This window comes from Rhinatrema bivittatum, chromosome 6 (assembly GCF_901001135.1).
Source record: "Rhinatrema bivittatum chromosome 6, aRhiBiv1.1, whole genome shotgun sequence".
NCBI classification, from domain to species: domain Eukaryota; kingdom Metazoa; phylum Chordata; class Amphibia; order Gymnophiona; family Rhinatrematidae; genus Rhinatrema; species Rhinatrema bivittatum.
Genome location: NC_042620.1, coordinates 287,337,900 through 287,362,511, shown reverse-complemented (window position 1 = coordinate 287,362,511; position 24,612 = coordinate 287,337,900). Strand labels below are relative to the sequence as shown.

The window sequence follows — 24,612 nt, the reverse complement described above, 5'->3', positions numbered from 1 at the left end:
AGCTTCCACTTCCTCCCCCCAAAGCAGGAAGATCAGCTGGCCTCTCCTGCTATCTTCGGGCCGTATGGCCGACCGATCTTCCTGTTTGTGGGGGGGCAGAGGAGAGCGGAAGCGCCGCGCACAGTTTCCGCTTCCTCCCCCCAGAGCAGGAAGATCAGCTGGCCTCTCCTGCTGCCACTGGCCTCCTGCGTACAGCCGACCGATCTTCCTGTGGGGGGGGGGGGGGGGAAGAAGAGCGGAAGCGCCGCGCACAGCTTCCGCTCCCCCCCCCCAGCAGGAAGATTGGTTGGCCGTATGGCTCGAAGATAGCAGGAGGCCAGTGGCAGCAGGAGAGGCCAGCTGATCTTCCTGCTCTGGGGGGGAGGAAGCGGAAACTGTGCGCGGCGCTTCCGCTCTCTTCCCCCCCCCCCCCCAAACAGGAAGATCGGTCGGCCATACGGCCCGAAGATAGCAGGAGGCCAGTGGCAGCAGGAGAGGCCAGCTGATCTTCCTGCTCTGGGGGGAAGAAGCGGAAACTGTGCACAGGCTTGAATGTGTATGTGAGGATGAGAATGGGAGCCTTGTGTGTGTGGGTGAAAATCGGACCCTGGGTGTGTAAGGGAGTGAGAATGGAGTCTTGAATATGTGTGGGTGATAATGGAAGCTTGAATATGTGGGTGAGGTTGGAAGCTTGAATATGTGGGTGAGGTTGGAAGCTTGAATGTGTGTATATATGGGTGAGAATGGGAGCCTGGGTTTGTGTGTGTGGGTGAGAATGGAAGCTTGAATATGTGGGTGAGAATGGAAGCTTGAATATGTGGGTGAGGATGGAAGCTTGAATGTGTATATATATGGGTGAGAATGGGAGCCTGGGTTTGTGTGTGTGGGTGAGAATGGAAGCTTGAATATGTGGGTAAGAATGGGTGCTTGAAAGTGTGTATGTGTGGGTGAGAATGGGAGAATGGGTTTGTGTGTGTGGATGAGAATGGGTGCCTGGATGTGCGTCTGTGTGTGCATAAGAATATAAGCCTGGGGAGGGGGTGAGAAAGTGAGAGCTTGTATGTGTGTCTGCAGAGAATGTGAGCTGGGGGTGGGGGGGTGGGGAGAGCATATGAGAGTGAGAGCCTGAGTGTGTAAGGGAGTCTGTGAGAGAAAACATTTATGTATATATATGTGTGTGTGTGTGTGGAAGGGAAGAAGACAGTAGTAGAAAAGACACTGAAGAGGAATTAGGAAATGAGCGACAAGGGAAAAAATGGGAAAGAGAGACCAGGACCAACTGATTAGAAAAATACAAAGATCAGACAACAAAGGTAAAAAAAAAAAAATATATATATATAGAGAGAGAGAGAGAGAGAGAGGAGAGAGAGAGAGAGGAGGAGAGGAGAGAGAGAGAGAGAGAGGAGAGAGAGAGAGAGAGAGATGTTAGCAATTTAAATATGTCATCTTTGGGAATGTGCATTCTTATATTTTTGTATTTTGCTCTTCTTAAGTATTCCACTGTTCAGACATTTTAGTTTCTCAGGCTTTCTATTTTGGCTTTATCTACATGTTTCTGTTTCTAATTTATAGTCTCTTATTTCTATATTAGGTAAGGGTCGGTCTCAGTTTTGCCTGTTTGTGACAGAAATGAGTATTTCTAGCATATAGTTTCTCTGTAGTAGTAGTCCAGCCTGTTCTGTTATTCCCGTAGGTGATGTATTAATGTTCTAGGGCCTGGTGTAGTATTTGCATTGCTGCTTTTTCATAAGGTTGCTGTTTGAATCCTGAGAGTCAGTGCTGTGATTGTTTGGCAAGGTTCCAGATGCCTCTTTCTTTGCAAGAGTTTGTTACTTCACAAAATAGCAGTGGAGGGTTATTTTTTGCTGAGATTACACCAGAATTTGAATTTTTTTTTTCATGTTACTTGTAATGTGAATTGCCCTAGCTTTGCGCTGCACCTGTTCTGATGATTAATTATATTTTATTGTATTTATGAAGATTTCTGGGTTTCTGCAAAGATGGTTCATGAAAGAATACATTAATTTTTGTTTTATTATATGATTGGATTTGATTGTTTTCTATACTTGAAATAATTGAAGTAAATTATTTTAAAGTTTCATACATGACACATAATGGCTGTTGTAAACTACTTAGAAAGCCATTCTAGGGTGCAGTATATGGCATTATTTATCAGTAAGAAAACAACTAGTAGACCTGAGTGCCTTGTGCCCACCTATGTTAACCTTGTGCCCACCCAAAAAATCAATTCTGGCTATGCCACTGGCGCTGATAGCCTTTGCCCATACAATGCCACAGGGGCTACCGTGCCATTGGTCAGCCCCTGTGACATGGTAGGAGCACAAGATGGCGCCGATGGCCATGTGACAGGGGCTGACCAATGGCACCGGTAGCCCCTGTGACAAAGGCTATCGGCGTCATGATGAAACCGGCACCGAGGGTATGAGTGCAGGGGATGGCCTCTGGACCCCCCGCTGGACCACCAGGGAGTTTTGGTAAGTCTTGGGGGGGTTCAGGAGGGTGGGGGGTTTGTTTAAATTTTTATTTAGGTGGCCGTATAATTCGGCGAAGATTCATGTATTCGTGGGGAATCGCAATACGTTTCGCTTCCCCACGAATATTACGAATAGTGCAATATACGTTGCGGATCACCAATACGGCAAAACCGAATGCACACCCCTACTGGATATCTCTGGAAAAGAAGTCTCTCAGTTCTCACCACTTGGCTCTTCTATCCCTTGTTGGGATTTTACCTGTAACTTGGCTATGAAGCAAGAACAGCTGACTGCCTCTCTATTTGCTCAGAGCACAAACTTCTGTCTCTCCCGTTCTGTAATTAGCTCTTCAGGAAAGGAACTGATATCAGAGCTGCCAGATGCAATCCTTTCTTCCTGACTCCTGACTATCCTTGCCCTGTATACACACACACACACAGAGCCAGGCAAATTGTGCCTTTTCTACCTTAAATGGTCTCCCAGCATTCCTTAGGCTTCCTCCTCCATTGGCTATGTTGTGCTGTTCTCTGGGCAGGCTAAACAGTACAGCCCTTTTCCCAACTTGTTAACACTGTGAGTACTGGATGCTAGTTCTTGGACAACATTTGTCATTCACAGGAGAGCACCCAGGGGTTTTTGATGTATTTTTATATTCTTTCACCTTGGCTGCAGCATCTTGCAGTCTCTGCAGGATTGAAAACCCCTTTTTGACAGGTCCAAAACACATCACTCAGATTCAGGTGCAGCTTCGTCCACATTACAAGGCTCCAACTCATGATAAGCTCGTGAGGACAGGAACCTGGTTTATAGTAACTTGCTGCACTTAATTCCTCATTGACATAGGTGGGTGAAGAATGTTTTGATATAGGACAATCAAATTCTATTTTCACAGTGAAAGTGCCATATAATCAACATGGAGGATAAATTTTAAAACATGCACCAGTGTGCCTATATATGCAGCTAAATGGGCGCATAAGCATATGCACATGTATTTTATATCATACATGTAAATGTGCACAAACTATATAAAATACACATATGTCTACCCAAGAACATGTTCCTATATCAAAATATATTTTAAACATAACCGGATAAGTTTCAACTTATCCAGCTTAGTGGCAACAAAAAGTCTGACAAAGTAGCACTGTGATGACTTATTCAGCTTAAGCAGTGCAGTTTAAGACTTATCCAGCTAAACAAGTAGATGAAAAGCACTACTTAACCAGAAAAGTAAGATAGACAGATAACTAGCATTTGAAGACCTCTCTGGCTATCTTACTTATCTAAGCAGCACTTTTTAAGACTTCTCCGGTTAAGCGGTGGTCATCTGCAATGTGTGCATATTTGTGGGTCTAATTTTAATCATTCACACAAGGAACTGTAACGTGTATTTTCATAATACTTGGCTTTTGCATGTGTAAATTATCACATTTTATAACATGCGTCCATGAAGTAAATTACAAGTTAAACCAATTAGTTCACCAGTTTGCCCAGTCTCTCTAGATTCTTCAGCCTGCGCTCTCCCCAGTTTACCTAGACCCCTCACCCAGTCAGTATGTACCTGTAAAGAATTATATTCTGACTTTCGTCTGATAATTAGTAGGTGTAAACATACATAGGTAACAGCATACTCGCGGTATGTTTGCAGGTTTTAAAATAACACTTTATACGTGTAAAGGTTGGCCACCACCCCTGAACACCCCTGGCCTACGCCTAACCCACTCTTTTTCAAACGAGCAAATATATTCATGTGCACTTGTGTGTATATGTTGCAGGTTTATAAAATAGAAGTTGCATGAGTTTGCTCTATTTGTGCTCGCATGTGCTCATTTTTACACATACAACTTTTGTAAAATTTACCTCTTAATGAATACCGTGGAGATTTATGGCACCATAAACAGACATTTTTGCTCAATTAATTGCCCACAATTAGTAAATTGGTGCCCATGGGGTAGATTTTCAGACGAGCGCGAATAGCCTACTTTTGTTTGCGCTCCAGGCGCAAACAAAAGTACGCTGGATTTTAGTAGATACGCGCGTAGTCGCGCGTATCGGCTAAAATCCTGGATCGGCGCGCGCAAGGCTATCGATTTCGTATAGCCTGCGCGCGCCGAGCCGCGCAGCCTACCCCCGTTCCCTCCTAGGCCGCTCCGAAATCGGAGCGGCCTAGAAGGGAACTTTCCTTTGCCCTCCCCTCACCTTCCCCTCCCTTCCCCTACCTAACCCACCCGCCCGGCCCTGTCTAAACCCCCATCCTACCTTTGTCGGGGGATTTACGCCTCCCGGAGGGAGGCGTAAATCCACGCGCGCGAGCGGGACTCCTGCGCGCCGGGCCGCGACCTGGGGGCGGGTACGGAGGGCGCGGCCACGCCCCCGGGCCGTAGCCACGCCCCCGTACCCGCCCCCAAAACGCTGCCGACACGCCCCCGAAATGCCGCGACGACCGGGCCCGCCCCCCGCCACGCCCCCCTCCGAGAACCCCGGGACTTACGCGAGTCCCGGGGCTCTGCGCGCGCCGGGAGGCCTATGTAAAATAGGCTTCCCGGCGCGCAGGGCCCTGCTCGCGTAAATCCGCCCGGTTTTGGGCGGATTTACGCGAGCAGGGCTCTGAAAATCCGCCCCCATGTGTCTAATATGGCACAACAAAATGTGATAGATGTTGTAATAATCCATTCTCTGACTACAGTTATTAAAACATAAGGCATAACAGAGTGCTTTCAGCCACCAGTAATATACAATTGAAAGACAAAAATAAAATTAAACAGAATTAATCAAATTAGAAACAGAATTAGAAGTCACCAAAGAGTGCAATTGTAGCGCACTGTATACAGTGATTTTGAGGACAATTTTAAAATCAGTTGAGATGGGTATAATTGGGTGCAAAAATCTGCCCATTACTAGCAGAGGTGCCCTTAACCTTTATGGCAGCAGTGTCCTCATCAAGTCTGTTTGCCAGCAGTAGGAACCAGATGTTTCACTAGACCTTGCCTCTTGGTGTGACGTCAGTGAATTGAGGGGTGAAAATGAGTAGCACCACTCCCCACTGGGAAGGATTGTTTTTAAAAGCTCTAGTACCCATGTGATGCAGGGGGGCTAAGAGGAGTTCAGGAGTTGTTGACGAGTCAGCTTTAGTACACAGACACGAGTGTGAGTGTATTTCCTTGCAGAGAACACGTGGCAGGACAGAGAAAGTACCTGAGAAGAGAGTATTCAGAGTTCCAGGAGGGATAGTAGAAAGACTAGGGGGCACTCCATGAAGTTAGCATGGGGCACATTTAAAACTAATCGGAGAAAGTTCTTTTTTACTCAACGCACAATTAAACTCTGGAATTTGTTGCCAGAGAATGTGGTTCATGCAGTTAGTATAGCTGTGTTTAAAAAAGGATTGGATAAGTTCTTGGAGGAGAAGTCCATTACCTGCTATTAAGTTCACTTAGAGAATAGCCACTGCCATTAGCAATGGTAACATGGAATAGACTTAGTTTTTGGGAACTTGCCAGGTTCTTGTGGCCTGGATTGGCCACTGTTGGAAACAGGATGCTGGGCTTGATGGACCCTTGGTCTGACCCAGTATGGCATTTTCTTATGTTCTTATGAAGGTTCCTGAGGAAAGATCAGAGTCATTCTAACCAAAGGGTTTTACAGAAACTGCGGGATGATTATTACTGGTAGGTTTCAGCGAAGGTAAGCCTGCCTGGGGCAAACCATACTTTTACTGACTAGCCAAGTAAATCAGCCAGTGGCTCTACTATGTAAGAGATTAGGGGCTAAGAAGACCTGCTGCCAAAATATACTGGGAAGGCCTAGAGAGGAAAAGCTCATGTCAAAGAGTTTAGATGTTTGGGAAAGTATGTGAAACTGTAAAAGAGACCAAGAATTTTTTTGTTTTTTTTTTTTTGTTTTGGTGCTTCTGAACTTGGTTTGTGCTGCACTACCCACCGGTGTACTTGTTTTGGATTTGTTTCCTGCCACCAGTTTTAAAGTAAAGAACAACCTATCTGTTCACTGTGCTAACCTTTTATTGCAGACAACAGCTTTAAAGAGGAGTGGGATCTATGGTGAGACTGAACTGGTGTGCAGAAGAGCCCTAGAAAGTGAAAAACAAATCCTAAGAGTCTTAAAAAGCAAGTATATCCAGCCCCACCCCATGCAGGAGCTCCAGAAGTTGATGGGGGCATTGTGTGGTTCATGACCCTCCCCATTTGCCCCCATGCCCAAGAGCTGACCTCGACATGAGCTACATAGGTTCTAAGCATCTTACTCACATTAATAAAATGTTCGAAAATAGCTCTCCCTTAAAACCCATGCATTGTTGCACACATTGAGCTGCATTACAAAGGGGTGTTCCTGGGGGGAGGGGGGGGGGAGATTGGGGGGAGGGAAAGCATGTGCGTAAATTGCATTTTCAAATCTTCTCGCATACTTTTCCAGCAAAATTCAACCAGCAAAAAAACCCAAGGTGCACATGAGTGCATTTTCTTTGCCCCTGCACAAAGTTTCAGAACAAGCAAGCGATCTAGGGATTGAATTCCACAGCCCCAGCTTGCAAAGGCCCCTCACCCTTTGCAGTAGAAGAGGTGCGGCGCACGAATCTCAAATCCTTCAATTAACTGAGTGAAAATCAATTTAATGTTGGTTAAAGAGGATTGGTAAGTTTAGCTTTGGGAAATCTTTGGACTTATAAAAGTTTGGTAAAAGGTGAAATAGAGGGATATATTCTTTAGAAATTGTGTGTGTCTGTAGCAATAACTAATAAACAATCTAGAGAGAGTTAATTCTAGTGTCTGTCTTTCCCACCCACTCAACCCTTGATTTTTAGGCAAAAGACACTTTCTCATTAAAAATCAATCAGGGACGTATCTAAATCATACTATTGTACCAGCCCTTATTTAAAGTTTAATTGTCCCCTTCTAGGACACAAGCTGATTAATTAGTAAATTCACCTGTAAATTTAAAGTACTCTAATTCCAACTCCCTTAGTATCCTAAACTTAACTAAGAACTCAATAAAACTAAGATGAAGGCAGCAGTCCAGCAGCAAGAGGTGAGCTTTCCAGTCTTTTGCATTGAGTGTCACATGTATGATTTTTTTACCCACTGGTGAGAGATTGTATGTGTGCACTCAGTGCAGAGAGCGCCTGGCTCTCAGGGAACAAGTCCGATCTCTGGAGGCTAGAGTAGCAGACTTGGAGGAGCTGACGCATACAGAGGTACATTGATGAGACCTTCAGGGACATAGTAGCCAAGTCCCAAATCCAGTCTGGAAGCCCCAGTGCTGTCTTGGATCAAAAAGGTCTTCCAGTAGGAGAATATCACCCTGGTGTAGCAGGAAGTGATCCTGTAGCAAGCACCTGCTCTTCAGGTGATATATTGTCCTCTCACACTGAGGACAAGTCTCCCAGGGCTACTGCCCAGAAGGGAAGGGTTAGGCCGGCCATCATAGTTGGTGATTAAATTATTAGAAATGTAGATAGCAGGGTGGCTGGTGGACATGAGGACCACCTGATAACTTGCCTGCCTGGTACGAAGGTGGCAGACTTCACATGTCACTTAGATAGGATTATAGACAGTGCTGGGGAGGAGCCGGCTGTCGTGGTACATGTGGGCACCAACAACATAGGAAAATGTGAGAGAGAGGTTCTGGAAGCCAAATTTAGGATTTTAGGGTAGAAAGCTGAAATCTAGAACCTCCAGGGTGGCATTCTCTGAAATGCTTCCTGTTCCACATGCAGGTCCCCAGAGGCAGGCAGAGCTCCAGAGTTTCAATGCATGAATGAGACGATGGTGCAGGAAAGAGGGATTCAGTTTTGTAAGGAACTGGGGAAACTTTTGGGGAACGGAGAGACTTTTCCGAAAGCATGGGTTCCACCTTAACCAGAGTGGATCCAAGCTGCTGGCACTAACTTTCAAAAAGGAGATAGCGTAGCTTTTAAACTAGAACAAGGGGGAAAGCCGACAGTCACTCAGCAGTGCATGGTTCAGAGAAATGAATCCTTGAAGGATACTAATTAAACAGGAGAGTTAGGGCATCCCAACAGAGAGGTTCCAATAAAAGCAAATGTAGTCCATGTGCCTATATGTAAAGAATCACTGAAGATAATGATTTCCAAATTATCCCTAACAACTGAAAAGCAGGTTGTTAATACAAACAAAAAACACACTTTGAAATGTCTGCATTAGGGATGTGCCTTCGTTTCATATGTTTCATACGTTTCATATTACATGCTTGTATAGGAAACGGATGAAACGAAGGCACATCCCTAGTCTGCATGCCAATGCCAGAAATCTAAGAAGTAAGATTTATTTATTTATTTTTAATTTTTATATACCGATGTTCCTGTATAATATACATATCACACCGGTTTACAAGGAACTAAAACTGACGCCTCAGGGGCGGAATACATTGGAACAAATAACAATGGGAGAGTTAGAGTGTATAGCAGTGAATGATGAGATTAACATAATTGGCATCACAGAGACTTGGTGGAAGGAGGATAACCAATGGGACAGTGCTATATCAGGGTACAAATTATATCACAATGATAGGGAGGATCAACTTGGTGGGGGTGTGGCACTTTATGTCCGGGAGGGTATGGAGTTCAACAGGATAAAGATCATACAAGAGACTAAATGCTCAATAGAATCTATATGGGTAGAAATCCCATGTGTGTTGGGTAAGAGTATAGTGATAGTATACTACCATCCACCTGGACAAAATGGTCAGACAGATGATGAAATGCTAAGAGAAATCAGGGAAGCTAAAGATTTTGGCAGTTTAACAATAATGGGAGATTTCAATTACCCCAATATTGACTGGATAAATGTAACACCAGGACTTGCTAGAGACATAAAGTTCCTGGATGTAATAAATGACTGCTTTATGGAGAAATTGGTTCAGGAACCAACAAGAGAGGGAGTTATTTTAGATTTAATTCTTAGTGGAACGCAGGATTTTGTGAGAGAGGTAAGGGTGATGGGACCACTTGGCAATAGTGATCATTAGAAATGTGTTTCGGCCAAACCTTTTGGTTCGTTAGCGGTCCGCTGCAGGAAATTTCATTTTCCTGTGGTTTGGGCCGATTTTTTTCAACTGTCCCGAAAAAAGCAAACAACTACCCCAACCCTTCAAATTCCTCTTCCTCCCGACCCTCCCAAAACTTGCCGAAAGTCCCTGGTGGTCCAGCAGGCATCCCAGGAGTAATCTCCTGCTCACGGGCCGTCGGCTGCCAGTAATCAAAATGGCGCAAGTGGCCATTTGCCCTTACCATGTGACAGGGGCTATCGGTGCCATTGGCTGGCCTCTGTCACATGGTAGGAGCAATGGACAGCCAGCACCATCTTAAAAAATGGCACAGGCCATCCATTGCTCCTACCATGTGACAGGGGCCGACCAAAGGCACCGGTAGCTCCTGTCACATGGTAAGGGAAAAGAGCCACCGGCGCCATTTTGATTAGTGGCAGCCAATGGCCAGAGAGGGGGAGAATCACTCCAGGAACCCCACTGGATCACCAGGGACCTTTGGCAAGTATTGGGGGGGGGGTTTCAGGCAAGTCTTGGGGGGGGGGTCGGGAGGGTGGGGGTTGCAATTAAATTTGAAGGGTTGGGATGGGTTTGTTTTGCTTTTTTTTTTTTTTTTAATGTGCCCTTTCTCCCCCCCCCCCCCCCCCCCCAAAATAAGATTAGAAAACCACATGAAATTTTGTGGATTTTTCTGTCATTTCGTCAGCCCCCTGAAAAGCAACGAAATAGGAAATATTGTCTTTATTTCCTATTTCGTTACAAATGAATGCACATCCCTAGTGATAATAACATTATCAAATTTAAAACTAATAACTGGAAGTGGACAATAAGTACATCTACAGCTCTAACACTAACTTTCAAATGGGAAACATTGATAAAAATGAGGAAAATAGAAAAAAAAACTGAAAGGTGCAGCTGCAAAGGTTAACAGTATTCAACAGACGTGGACATTATTTAAAAATACAATCGTAGAGGTGCAGTCCAGATGTATTTCAAGCATTAGAAAGGTGGAAGGAAGGCAAAATGATTACCGTCATGGTTAAAAGGTGGAGGTAAAAGAGGCTATTTTAGCCAAAAAAAAAAATCCTTCAAAAATTGGAAGAAGGATCCATCTGAATAGGATAAAACATAAGCATTGTCAAGTTAAGTTAAAAACATTGATAAGACAGACGAAGAGAGAATTCGAAATGAAGTTGGCCATAGAAGCAAAAACTCATAAAAACTTTTAAAATATATCCGAAGTAAGAAACCTGTGAGAGAGTCAGTTGGACCATTAGATGACCGAGGGGTTAAAGGGGATCTTAGGGAAGATAAGGCCATGGCAGAAAGACTAAATTAATTCTTTGCTTCTGTGTTTATTAATGAGATGTTGGGGAGGATACCAGTTCCGGAGATGGTTTTCAAGGGTGATGAGTCAGATGAACTGAACCAAATCACTGTGAACCTGGAGGATGTAGTTGGCCAGATTGACAAACTAAGGAGTTGCAGATCACCTGGACTGGATGGTATGCATCCTAGGGTGCTGAAGGAACTAAAAAATGAAAATTTCTGATCTATTAGTTAAAATTTGTAACCTATCATTAAAATCATCCATTGTACCTGAAGACTGGAGGGTAGCCAATTAACCCCAATATTTAAAATGGGCTCCAGGGGCAATCCGGGTAACTATAGACCAGTGAGCTTGAATTCAGTGCCAGGAAAAATAGTGGAAACTATTCTAAAGATCAAAATCGTAGATCATATAGAAAGACATGGTTTAATGGAACACAGTCAACATGGATTTACCCAAGGGAAGTCTCTGAGGATTTTTGCTATTTTATAAAGAAGATCTATAATTGGGTTGTTTTTTTTTTTATAACCCAACGGTTTACTCCTGCTCCTGTAGGCTTCCGTCTCAATCAGAACTGGAGCTGGGAACCAGTGCCGTGAACCTTCATTTACAACTACATGGGGATTTGTCCCCTATTTTAAACCCCCTGCCAACTCCTTTAATTCATTTCATTGCAGCTACTGTCCTCGGCCAGGGCCATGCACTAGCACTCCTTCCATTGTGACTTTCTCCTCCCAGGGGATGTGAATGTTGCCTCTGCAGCATCTGCAGCCCTGGTCAGTCTGGGAAAAGGAAGATCAGGATCAGGAATCAAACCTAGGTGATCTATATGACTAGTCCAAAATATGTACTTACATAGACTATTTTATCCCTTGAACTTGTACATTATTACCTGGTAAGACCTCCACAAGCCAGTTATAAACAATCTCGTTTCCCTTTGGGTTCACTGTCACTTCTTTGAGGTGCTCTTGGACAATATTGATGGCATTAGCTGCATCATTAAAAAAAATGCAAATTAATATACTGTAGTACATGTTATAACAAAAAAAGAAAAGATATCCCTCTTTAGACAGGCATTACAAGAAAAGAAAACCCTTTTTTTGTCAAGGTATTTTTTCAAATGCATAGCTAAACATTTTTTTTTCTCAGTTGTTTGAGATTAATGAACACAGAATTCAAATTGTATTTTTCAAGCATCTGTATGCTCTGTTTAGCACCATCTCCCCAGAACTCAAACCAGTGGGGATTGTTTTGATGTGGAGCTTGCTGAGAGCATCTTTCATCTACAAGTGATGTTACATTGCTCTCCTGAACTGATTAGGATTACGCGGAGATTTAAAACCTCTGCCAAATGCGTACTGATCCCAGGATTGGAAAGAAACAAAACAAGCATCTCCATTGCACTGTGCGTGCTTTCCAGAAATTTCTCTGATCATCCAAAGAACAGATCGTGACAAACAGAAGGGGCTGACAAAGTATGTACTTTCTGCAGTTAATCTCTCCTTCCCCTCTTTTTTCAAAAGGATGTGTGATGGTGCCAAGCTGCCCTGGTTTACCAGGGAAATATCTAGAACCCCAGAGCATATGAATGTGCTCTGATAAGAGGAGAGCAAGGACCAGAGTAAATCAGGTTGGTGAAAGTACTGACTCACTGAGTCTCATTTGCATTGGGAGAAGGTGAGATATAAATCCTGGGCTACAAGAATTTAACAGCTCAGTTACGTAAGGAATAGATTTGTCATTCTTGCTGAACTATTATCAACAGGAATGTGCTTTTGTTTAAATCAAACCAAGGAATTTCAAACAAAATGAAAGAAAAGTAATCCAAATGTAATTTACTTTAGTTTCATTTTATGCCTAAATGTCCTCTGGAAACCTACGCTTCCCCACCCTTCGAATTCCAAAACCCCAGCCAGGAGCAATAGTCTTTAACACACTCTTGGTGCTGTAAGAGCATGGAGATCCAAGAGGTGGTCCATGGGCTCTGGGATATGGGACACAGGTTATAGGGAGGTGGAGAGGAGGGAAGGAGTGGATCATCTGTTTTCTCCAAAAAACAGGGAAAAAAGGAAGGTCCGACTTCAGGGTGATAGCCCCCACTTCTTTATTTTTATTTTAATTTGGAGGGCTGGGGGGGGGGGTGCTGTGAAGTTTAGGCCTAAAGGTACTGAAGGTTTTATTTTATCATTATGCTGCCACTTAACTGGCTATATTTTGAATAGAGTTCATTAAGTATCATCCTGCTCTGAGGCAGATCTAAAGTTATCCAACTAACTTTGCTGGAAACAGCTGAATATCAGCTGGTAGCCAGAAAATATTCTTCCACCCTGGAATGCCTCTCTTTTATCTGAGTTATTTTAACCGGATAGTGACTTATCCAGCTAAAATTGAGTCATCTAAGTGCCCCTAATACTCAAAAGTCAGCACTTATCCAGATAAACTCACAAGTTATCCACCTAAATGCCTTTGAATATTGAGCCCAGTATGAGGTGCCAAAAGCTAGAAACATTTTCACCAGAACCTAAGCATCTACATTTTTGACTGAAAGTTTGTCTAACATTAGGCACCTAAAACTAGGCCCTCTAAATTTAGACCTGCTTTTTGATTTCCTATATTTAAACAACTAAAGTAAGTGCCTAGCATGAAAACAGCATTCCATGCCTAACTTAATGACCTTATCCCTGGCCTCACCTACATTTTAGGGCCCTAGTGAAAATAGGTGCATAAATGTAGGTATTTTGGGACATGCTTTTCATTTAGCAAGATCTAGATGACTAATTCCTCAAGTTAGATCTATTCAACATTGGACCATTAGTGATTGGATGAGAGCAAATGCACAGAACACCACTGTATACATGCACCCACTCAAAAGATAAGTTTAAATGCAGTATATTTTTACTGTTGAAGATTTTCAGACAGTTGTGGTAAAGCCCATTTATCAGCATTATGTGAACTTACTGCAGGAAAAATCTATTCATGATTCCATAGCATATATTGTAGCAAATTTCAATGGCACAAGTGCAAATATGTATAGGAGAGACCTTTTTCATGTTCTGAATATGGAAAAATTGTCATTAGGTAGAGAGAACTAATGTAACACCAGAAAATCAACAAAGGAAAGACACTGTATTCAGCTACAGAATATGGGAAAAGCTTTCTAATTACCAGGAAAGCCACACTAATGAGAAACCATTTCCATGTTCTGATTGTGACAAAAGCTTCAATCAGAAAGTAAATTTCACAAGAAACCAGAAATTCTACCCAGAGCAAGATCAGTTTTAAGTAGGGAATATAATACAATTTTATGTCACAAAAGTGATACTGATGACAAATCCATTTTTTTATACTTAATCTGACAAGTGGCATGTGCATCAGCCGGAATACATGTATTACCCATGCCATTCAGACTAGCTGCTATACTACTCATTGCTACATCTTGGGGGTCTTTGTGCTTGTCAGCTTTGCTGCCATATCCAGACTTTATACCTTGAGATTATTTCTGTGACTCTGCCTTGCTGCCATATCCCAGACTTTACAACTTGGGGGGTTCTTGTCACTGTGGAGGGCTACTTTGCATGTCTCATGGTGCTTTGGTATATTGATTTCACTCTTTGTTCTGCTTTGTCCTTTTATTTGTGCCTTTGGGGGGGTTTTCTGCCACCTTTCATGCTTTGTTTCCCCTTCATGATGCATTAGGATTCTGATGCCACCCTTGGTGCCACTTTTGCTCTCGTGCTACCTTCAAGGGTTCATGTCAGTATTGTAGGTTCCTTCTTTTGAAGCCTTGCAGTGTTCTTCCAACTCTTGTTGCTGCTATGCTCCTTTGACCAGTGTGTTGGAGAACTCTTGCCACTACTGGTATCCCTTTGTCCCTATACAGTGCCATAGGCTATTTATGCCACTTTTGGTGCCACATTGATGGGTTGGCATGGCTTCACTCTTCAGATGATGTTTACCCACCACTTTTATTAAAATTGATGTGAAAACCTGTTACAAAACCTATATTCCAGCCGTGCGTGCAGTCTGCTGATTAAAAAAAAAAAACCCTCTTCCCTGTCTTCAAATAGGGAGATACCTTGCAAGATACTTGGTGGCAGGCTTATTTTATTTTTTTTTTATAGTAGGTCCTCTCTTTGGAACTCAGCTCCATATCTATCAAAATGTATATATTACTGACTATAGATTATATAGAAAGCAGTTATAAGATTTACAGATTTTACAAGTTTTCTCCTACTGAAATATAGGATTTTTATATTTATCTGCTTTTGGCAAGATTCATGATGAACATTTTATTATGTGTATTTTATATTAGTTTTTATTCTCCACAATTTTTGACACTTCAAAATGGATTACATTTTAGGTACTGTAGGTATTTATTCTTCCCTATCCTCAAAGGCTCACAATGTAAGGGGCTTATTTACTAAAGGGCTTATTTACTAAGCATTTTCCCATAGATATAAAATAAGAGATAACTATTAGTAAATAGACCACTAAGTGAAGAGTGTAGTGACTTGTCCAATTTACAAGGAGTATCAGTGGGATCTGAATGCTGGTTTTACTGGTTTGCAGCCTGATACTCTAACTGCTAGGCTACTCCGTGATACCAGTATAAACTGTTTGATTGATGGAATCCATCTATAACTACATGTTCTGGATTGGGTGGTGTAGAAAAATGGAAGGATAAGTCAAAGGTTAAAGAAGCACAAACAAAACACTGCACTGCACATTATCTGTGTACAATTCTGGTCGCCACATCTCAAAAAAGATATAATTGCGATGGAGAAGGTACAGAGAAGGGCAACCAAAATGATAAGGGGAATGGAACAGCTTCCCTATGAGGAAAGACTAAAGAGGTTAGGACTTTTCAGCTTGGAGAAGAGATGGCTGAGAGGGGATATGATAGAGGTGTTTAAAATCATGAGAGGTCTAGACTGGGTAGATGTGAATTGGTTATTTACTCTTTCAGATAATAGAAGGACTAGGGGGCTCTCCATGAAGTTAGCATGTGGCACATTTAAAACTAATCGGAGAAAGTTCTTTTTCACTCAACACACAATTAAACTCTGGAACTTGTTGCTGTTACGCTTGGGCTCCGGTCAGGAGTCGTGAACACCACCCAGCAGGGTGGCTCCAGGTGGAGAGAGACAGGAAGCTAGAAACAGTGTCAGGTTCCAGGCTGGGTCAGGGCAGGCAGCAAGTATCCGAGTCTGGGTTCAGGCTGGGTCAGGGCAGGCGGCAAGTAGCAGTGTCTAAGTACAGGCTGGGTCAGGGCAGGCAGCAAGTAGCAGTGTCTAAGTACAGGCTGGGTCAGGGCAGGCGGTAGTCAGCAGTGTCTGGGTCCAGGCTGGGTCAGGGCACAGTAAGCAGGGCAAGGCAGGTCAGAAGGCCCATAGGCCACACACACACACACACACACACACAGAAGGCCCGTAGGCCACACACCAATAGAGGGCAAGGCAGGTCAGAAGGCCCGTAGGCCACACACACACAGAAGGCCCGTAGGCCACACACCATATAGCGGGGCAAGGCAGGTCAGAAGGCCCGTAGGCCACACACACACACACACACACAGAAGGCCCGTAGGCCACACACCAATAGCGGGGCAGGCAGGTCAGAAGGCCCGTAGGCCACACACACACACACACAGAAGGCCCGTAGGCCACACAGCATAAGCGGGGCAAGGCAGGTCAGAAGGCCCGTAGGCCACCACACACACAGAAGGCCCATAGGCCACACACCATAAGCGGGGCAAGGCAGGTCAGAAGGCCCGTAGGCCACACACACACAGAAGGCCCGTAGGCCACACACCATAAGCGGGGCAAGGCAGGTCAGAAGGCCCGTAGGCTCCACACACACAGACAGAAGGCCCGTAGGCCACACACCATAAGCAGAGCAGGGCAGGTCAGAAGGCCCGTAGGCCACACACCGTAAGCAGAGCAGGCAGGTCAGAAGGCCCGTAGGCCAGGTGAGAACAGCGAGGAAGGAGGCCCGAAGGCCGCGCAAGGAAAGGCCCGAAGGCCGCGCAAGGCTAGAGCAGGGAGCCCAGGTGAGCTCGATGCCGAAGCACCGAGGCAACTGTCAGGCAGGGTTATAAGGACACACCCAGAGCACAGATGTGGACAGATAAGATGGACTGGCCTGTCCGGAAAGCCAGCACTAGAGGGACCCCTGGTGGTGAGGCGGTTGCACTGCAGCCAAAACTGTAACAGTTGCCAGAGGATGTGGTTAGTGCAGTTAGTATAGCTGTATTTAAAAAAGGATTGGATAAGTTCTTGGAGGAGAAGTCCATTACCTGCTATTAATTAAGTTGACTTAGAAAATAGCCACTGCTATTACTAGCAACAGTAACATGGGATAGACTTAGTTTTTGGGTACTTGCCAGGTTCTTATGGCCTGGATTGGCCACTGTTGGAAACAGGATGCTGGGCTAGATGGACCCTTGGTCTGACCCAGTATGACATGTTCTTATGTTCTTAAACCAAAGCAACTATCTCCTCTTAATACTAATTCTTTCAAGAAACTAGGGGCAAATTGTGGCTAACCATTGACCTAGGGGCATCCGTGACCCCTGGAGAGCAGAATGCATCTCTTTCTCTGATCGCCACAACTGCCAAACTCTCATCAGTACCAGAACCCAGCCATATTTGCTTCCTACTCTTACCCCAACAGTTGTCATGCTTTCACAGCCGCAGGATCCAACCAGCCCATCAAAACATGCCTGAACACCCGATAGGCTATTCTTCCCACCAACAAATCCTCCACTCTGTAATTCAGTTATTGTTCTGTAGGGTAAATTGCTACAGGTAATTAAAAGATTCAACTGATATATCCTTTTGATACAAATTCAATTGTTTATAAGAAAGTAGAACCTTATACCTTTCATGAAGTAGTCAGTTTTTTTTTTAGCAGCACAAATATATACAAAATTTAATAAGGTAAATATAATTTTAATTTTCAGTTTCTATCTGTTACAGAGCAAAGCAATGTTATGAAAAATAAGCATAAACTCATGCATTATCTCCAAGTCAATCTGCGCTTGACAAATACACAATTCCAAATTAATTAACCCAGCTAAGAGATTAAGCCAATTCATCTCACCCTTTGCTGTTAGCGGGTCATGCTCCTGCAGAGATCCAGACCTGTCTCACAGCACAGTACAGGGAAATAACAGGTTGTACCAAGTCTCCAGGAAAATAGAACCCAGAGGTCTCACAGATGTCTCTGTGAGGTTTGTCATCAGAACAGAGTAAAGAAGGACTTGGCTTATACAAATTTTGGTGGGATAAAGTTGGCAAGTATGACAAGGCAGCTACTCCAAGGTTAACGAGGCAGGCTGTTTCAACAAAGAATTCAGTCTTAAACTTGCTAGTTCATAGGTGTAGTGATCTGCAACAGTTAAACGTTCTGGAGAATAAAATCCTTAGTAAAAGGTCACCCAGGAAAATGTAACTTGGAACAATTCCTCGGAAAAGTTCAGCTGGGAAAAGTTAGATTAACAATTAAGAAAATGTTTCAGAAATGTACTGCTTATTCTAGGGATAAACAGCTTGGAATCTATCTACCCCTTGGGATCCTGCCAGGTACTTCTGACCTGGCTTGGCTACTGCTGGAAGCAGGATACTGAGCAAGTCTTATGTTTTTATCTTCTTATAGACAGTTCAGTCTTTTTCTCTGTTTGGAACTTCATTGCACATTCCTTTCCATAGGACCTTGATTGGATGTCTCCACCATCTATAGATACAGGATTAGTGGGATGCTGATGATGTCTTCTGAGTATTCTCAATTAGTAATGAGGTTCATCAACAGATATTTCCTGAACAATACTCGCTTCAGAGCTAGTTTCATGGATAGATACAAAGTTTCCACATAGTTTATGTATCTAAGGTATAGTAGCACATGGGGAGCTGTAGACAAAAGTCTAATTGGGAAAAACAATTGCAGTTTTTTGTGTGTGTGATTCACAGTGTCATATGAAGTTGCCAAAATGATCACGTGACTAAAGACTCCATTGTTGTAGTGCTCAGGCCTGCACTTTGGTTCAGTCTGTATGCACAGTCGGAAGGCTCAAGATCAATTATAAATTAGGGATGTATATTTGTTTCAAATGAATTAAAAAATGTGATGAATAAGGGCAATTCAGTTTCAGGGCTTCCTGAATGAAACAAACCTATCCGTTGCATTTATCTGAAATGAATGCATTGGGCCTAAACCAGGGTCTCACCCAAGGCATAGGCCTCTACCTAAAGCAGCAGCTGCAGCCTATGCTTGAGTATGATGCTGGTGCCTCAGCCTAGGTGTAGGCCTAGGCCCAAAGCTAAGACAGGAACCCCCAAATTGTATCTTACCTGATCCGTTGGATATTCAAAAGGCTAGGCTGGGCCTAGAAGGCCAGATTCCAGTGCCTGGGCTTTGGCATAGGCCAAAGCTTCCAATGCTATGGCCCGACCCGGAAGCCAGGTCCTGATGCCGTGGCATCGACCCAGACTCGGCCAATTCCAGGGCCCAGCCTGGAGGCCAGATCCCAATGCCTGGGTCTTGTTCTAAGCCTGAACATGGGCCCAGGCCTGACACTGTGGTCTGGCTTCAAGGCCGTGTCCCGATTCCTGGGCCTCAGCCCAGACTCAAGCCAGATGCCAGGGTCATGCCTGGAGACAAGGCCATATAGCTCCACAGCCTCCATCTTTTTCATCTTCTTTCTTCTGACACCATGTGCTAGGGTTGTGAATTTATGTGTCCATTCATTTCATTTGTTTCAATGTCTATCAAGTATCGAATGAATGAATGAATGTATGCACAATGATTGGTGTGCACCTAATGAACTCACTTTAGATGGATGCGGTTACCATTTGTTTTGTGCATACATTTGTTCATCTGTTATATATGCGCTTACACACAAAAGGAAGGATATCCAAAAACTAACAAATGTACATGCCTATTAATTAACTCCATCCATTCCCTGGTGGACAGCTCCATTTTCATTAATGTCAATTGTACAGTAATGCTGTACATCAAAATGGTGCCATCTGCTGGAGTGAATGCACTGGAGTTAATTAACTGGTTAATTAATATAGCTGGGTTCGAAAAAGGTTTGGATAAGTTCTTGGAGGAGAAGTCCATTAATGGCTATTAATCAATTTTACTTAGGGAATAGCCACTGCTATTAATTGCATCAGTAGCATGGGATCTTCTTAGTGTTTGGGTAATTGCCAGGTTCTTGTGGCCTGGTTTTGGCCTCTGTTGGAAACAGGATACTGGGCTTGATGGACCCTTGGTCTGACCCAGCTGGCAATTTCTTATGTTCTTAACTCTGGCATGACCCCAGTGTACATCATCAGAAGAAGAAGAAAGAAAATGAAGAAGATGACAGTGGAGTTGCAAGGTCTAGTAGGGCCTAGGCCAGGGCCCAGGTGTTGGTACTCCGGCTTCCAGGCCAGACCCCAGCATCAGGCCTGGGTCCATTCCAAGGTCCCAGCATCTGGACATGGCCTCCAGGCCAGGCTGCAGCATCAGGTCTGGGTTTGGCCAAGGCCCAGGCATTGGAACCTGACCTACAGGTCAGGTCCTGGCTTCAGGCCTGGGCCAGGCACTGGCATCAAGACACACCTTCCAGGCCAGACCACAGCATCAGGCCCTAGATCCAGGCTCAGTCTTTGGCCGAGGCCTAGGACCGGGTGTGGGTTGAGACCCTAGCATCAGGACCCAGCCTCCAGGCTGAGCTGGGTCCAGGCTCTGAGCTCCAGTCTAGGCCAAGACTGAGGTGTCAGCCTTGTGTAGGCCGAGGCCAAAGTCTTGGCAACCTACCATGGCCTTAGCCTATGCAAGACTGAGGGTTTTGGCCTGGGCCTAGGCCTCCCTGGTGGATCCCAACCGGAACCGGATTAAGTGGGGGCTGGGGGGAGTTCCTGGCCCTGACAATTTTTTGTATGGGTGGAAGGGGTGGATGGGAAGCCTTGAAAAGCCCCCATTTTTGTTTTGTGGCAGTTTTGTTATTTTCTTTTTCACACAAATGAAACAAATCAAACATTCCACATTTGTGGGGAAAAAACTCCCGAAAAAGAAATGAAAAACGAAAACAAGTTATTTTCCCTGCACATCCCTGTTATGCACATCCTTTTTTCAGGTAAATGGCCTTTACCCTACAGTTCTCCTACTTCCTCCTATCAGCACTTATGCTAATGTCATGTGCCAAAGCAGCCTAATTAAAATTCTTGACTAGAGTAGGGGCCAGAAATTAAGGCTGCAAGCACCAGTTACACATCTGAATTGATAGGGTCCCATGAGCATGTGAAATCTTTCATACAACTTTTATCCCCTACCCATGCAAAGTAAACTTATTTAATGAACTGGGCATAAAAATGTCATTTTATGCTCACGCAAGTCTCCCACATAAGAAAAGTTTAGTTCAATCTCTTTGTGTCTCTGTTTATTCTCAGAATGAGATTTCTTTTTTTTAAAAAAGGTTTTTACACTTCATAAATCTAATGCAAATAAGATCCAAGGAGGGAAAAAGCCCAAATCAATGAACAGAGAAATCTACTGACCAGCTTACAGGTATGCTTCCATCAGGTTTCCTGAGAAAGACTCCTTCCCTGGCTCTTTGCTTGAATGTTATTGCTATAATTACATAGAGATACTAATGATTAAGGGAAGATAATCCCAGCTCAATACTGTTTGAATGAACATTTATGTTTATTCAGCAATGCAGAGAGTGTAATTGGACTAAGTTCTGTTAAGGCTAGAAATTCAAAAGTTAGGTCAATTTAGAAAGCCAAATTACAAATATTTCCCTATTCCAGTTATCTATTCTTGGCTGCTCTCCAAACCAACAGAGATCCACCAGATTGCCTTATTTGTCCCTGGTTATCCCTAGCTGAGGGCCAGAAGGCCACATGAGATACAGATCAGAACCGTGCCATTTAGAATCTCTAAAATGTATTTTTTTTTAGAAGAGTTAACCATTCAAAGGATGCATACTGGTACAGGGTGAGACCAGCAAACAAACAACGAGGTGGAAGCGGTATAAAATGTACTTTATTGAATCTTGCCCAAAAGGGTGAGACCAGACACCTAACACAGCTACTAACAGTTGATCTGCTATTTTAACTGATAAATTATCCAGGATTTTGTTGTTCTTTATTTATAGGGTTATTTGTTTTCCATTTAAACTGATTTTCACCCATAAATTCCTGGATATTTCCAAAAGTGTCAATTTGATTTAAACCAAATTTCACTGTAATTTTAGGCTGATTAAAAAGCAGCTCATGGGGGGAACTGAGGTGGCTGTCGCATAGCAGACGCATTCCTAGGCTGCTCCAGAAGACTCACCTTTTTTCCCTTTTTGAAACTTTGCCTAAAATTTCTTTAAGATGGGGAAGCAGAAAGGAGCTATTAGGCAAGGCAAGATGGCCGAATCATCAGTTTCCCTTCGCCTGACAACTGTGTCGGAACATGTACCTACCCGTGTCTCGGCAGTTGAATTTGGGCTTGGCTGAACTCGGGACACGAGCTCGATGGCGGCAGAAGTTTCTATTAGCCCTGACCACCACTCCACTCCACATTTTCCCACTAGTGCCACCACTTTTCGATGATGCTCCTTCTGAAGTGGTTGGGCCTTTGGACAGCTCCATTTCATCCATCGACTCTGCTTCTCTTGCTTTTCCATCGCAGATTCAATGTTGGAGCCTGGTGGGAGAGTTGCAGGAGCCTTGGGACGTGCAGGTTGGTATAGAGGAATTAGTCCCACAGCTTGCCTCACCGGCTGTGTCTACTGGAACAAGTCTGAAGGATCCTGTTGCATCTCATGGCTCCTTCCTTGGCTTTCAAGATTCTTCCACTTTTGTTAAACCTGCATTTATTACCCTGGATAGTATTTGGACTGTTATGATGTCAGTTAACAAATCTGTTACAATCTTTAGTCTCTTGACTACTGATTTGTATAATAATTTTCAATCTCATGAGCTCTGACTCAGTTCTTTGGAGAAGAAGATGTCTGAATAGAGAAACTTCTTAGCAAGGTTCAAGATGAACAAGTCAATATCATCAAAGACTTGTCTTCTACTTCTCATAGAATTGAAAGAATATTGATTGAATCTATGAATACTCAATTTTCCTCGGATCCCTCTTAGTACAACCTTCTGATCTTTTCTGCTTCTTATTTGAAAAAAAATTTGTTAATCCCAGAGAATGCACTTCCCCCTATAGAGAACATTGTTTTCCTTCCAGCTCCTGGAAGATGTGGATAATGCTTTGATGAAGTGCCTACTAACTTACTGATTTCCTGGAAAATTCTGGTGAGGGAATGTGGTGGGTCGTGCTACCTTATTGGTGACTTTTGTCTTTATGGCAAGACCGTAAAATCTTTTGTCTATATTTCATAATAAGGATGTTTTGTTTAGAGGTCAAAAGATTTGGATGTTTCCTGACATAGCCAGACTACACGGGAATGAAGAAAGAAATCCCTAGCTATGAAAGCTGCAGTTCTTCCATTAGGAGCCACTTGTGTTATCCCTGTAAATGTGTGATAACTCTTGATTCTTCAAGATTTGTTTGTTTGGGGGGTTTTTTTATCCTAGCCAGTTAAATAACTTTTTAGATGCCAGACGAGGAGTTGTGGTTTCTTCTTCCTCTGCCAATGTGGGTATTTCTTGATCGGTTAGTGTTCTGCTATGCAGCCTCCATCCTTTTTCTTTTGAATGATTTTTATTTGTGCTATATCCATTCCCCACGCCTTTTTCCCTGTTCCCCTTTTTGGGGGGGTCTAATTGTGGGCAACATATATTGATATCAAGTTTTTTCCTTGATCATTTTCCTGCTGATGTAAAGATCATCCTGTATATTGTCTTTCTTTGTCAAATATTTTTATATATTTGATTTAAAAATTATAATAAAGAGTTTTAAAAAAGCACCTCCATAGCTTCAGATGTAGCGTCTCGAAGCCTTCAGCCACTGCTGGAAGCCAATGCGGGCCCAAAACACCTGCAGTTTTTTCAAGTCCCACCCCCCACCCCCCCGGGGTAAGTTTTTGGCCTCCAGTGCCACTGATAACGCCGTTTCAAGTTCTGTCTCTCCCTCCCAGGAAGCAGCCAAAGTGCCTGCTGCTTGGTACTGCCAATGCAGCATTTGAAGTGGAAAAAGAGGATTCTGAGAACGCCAAAAAGGAAGCAAAGAGATTGGGTGTGATGCTGGCCCGCTGAGCAGGGAGCGAAGGAGAAAAAGAGGAGGATAGAAAAAATGAGATATTGGGTACTGTGGACAGGGGGAAAGGGAAAGGAATACAGGATTTGGCACTGGTGAGAGGAGTGTGAGAGGTGGATGCGAGTGGGGTGAGAGTGGGATGCTGTAATGAGGAGGGAGAAAGACGGAAAGTTTGCCTAGGGTACCTAATTCCCTTGCTACCAGCCTTGATACTTGGGGTTTGGGGTTTTTATTTTTAGAAATTTTACCAGGAATTTGTCAGGGTTTATTTTGACAAGAACAAAAACAGTAGAAAATCAGTGGAAAACTACAACTCATTCTTTTTCTGGGTAAATGGAGTTTATTTTCATGGATAGGACAAGAAAAGATGAATATTAAGCAGATTCTCCCACTCAGCAGCATCCCTATCTCTACCCCCATCTCCTGCTTAGCTGTCCCTTTAGTTCCCCTCACCCACCAGGCTTCCTCTTTCTCTCCATCCTCCACTACCCAGCAACCATGCCCTTTTCTCTAGCAGTGCTGTCTCTTAAAAATGGGCAGGTGGAACCCAGAGGTTCTGGAGGGGTTGCTGTCTGCCCCTCCCAAAAAATACTT

General features: G+C 43.7%; 1 long non-coding RNA gene across 1 annotated transcript in view; it reads right to left on the bottom strand.

Annotated features, from left to right (window-relative positions):
• LOC115093310 overlaps nucleotides 1-24,612 on the bottom strand; it is a 64,271-nt gene that overhangs the window by 26,503 nt on the left and 13,156 nt on the right. The window contains exon 3 of the long non-coding RNA XR_003857281.1: nucleotides 11,717-11,815. This is a non-coding gene — a long non-coding RNA (uncharacterized LOC115093310). The remainder of the gene's footprint in view (nucleotides 1-11,716; nucleotides 11,816-24,612) is intronic.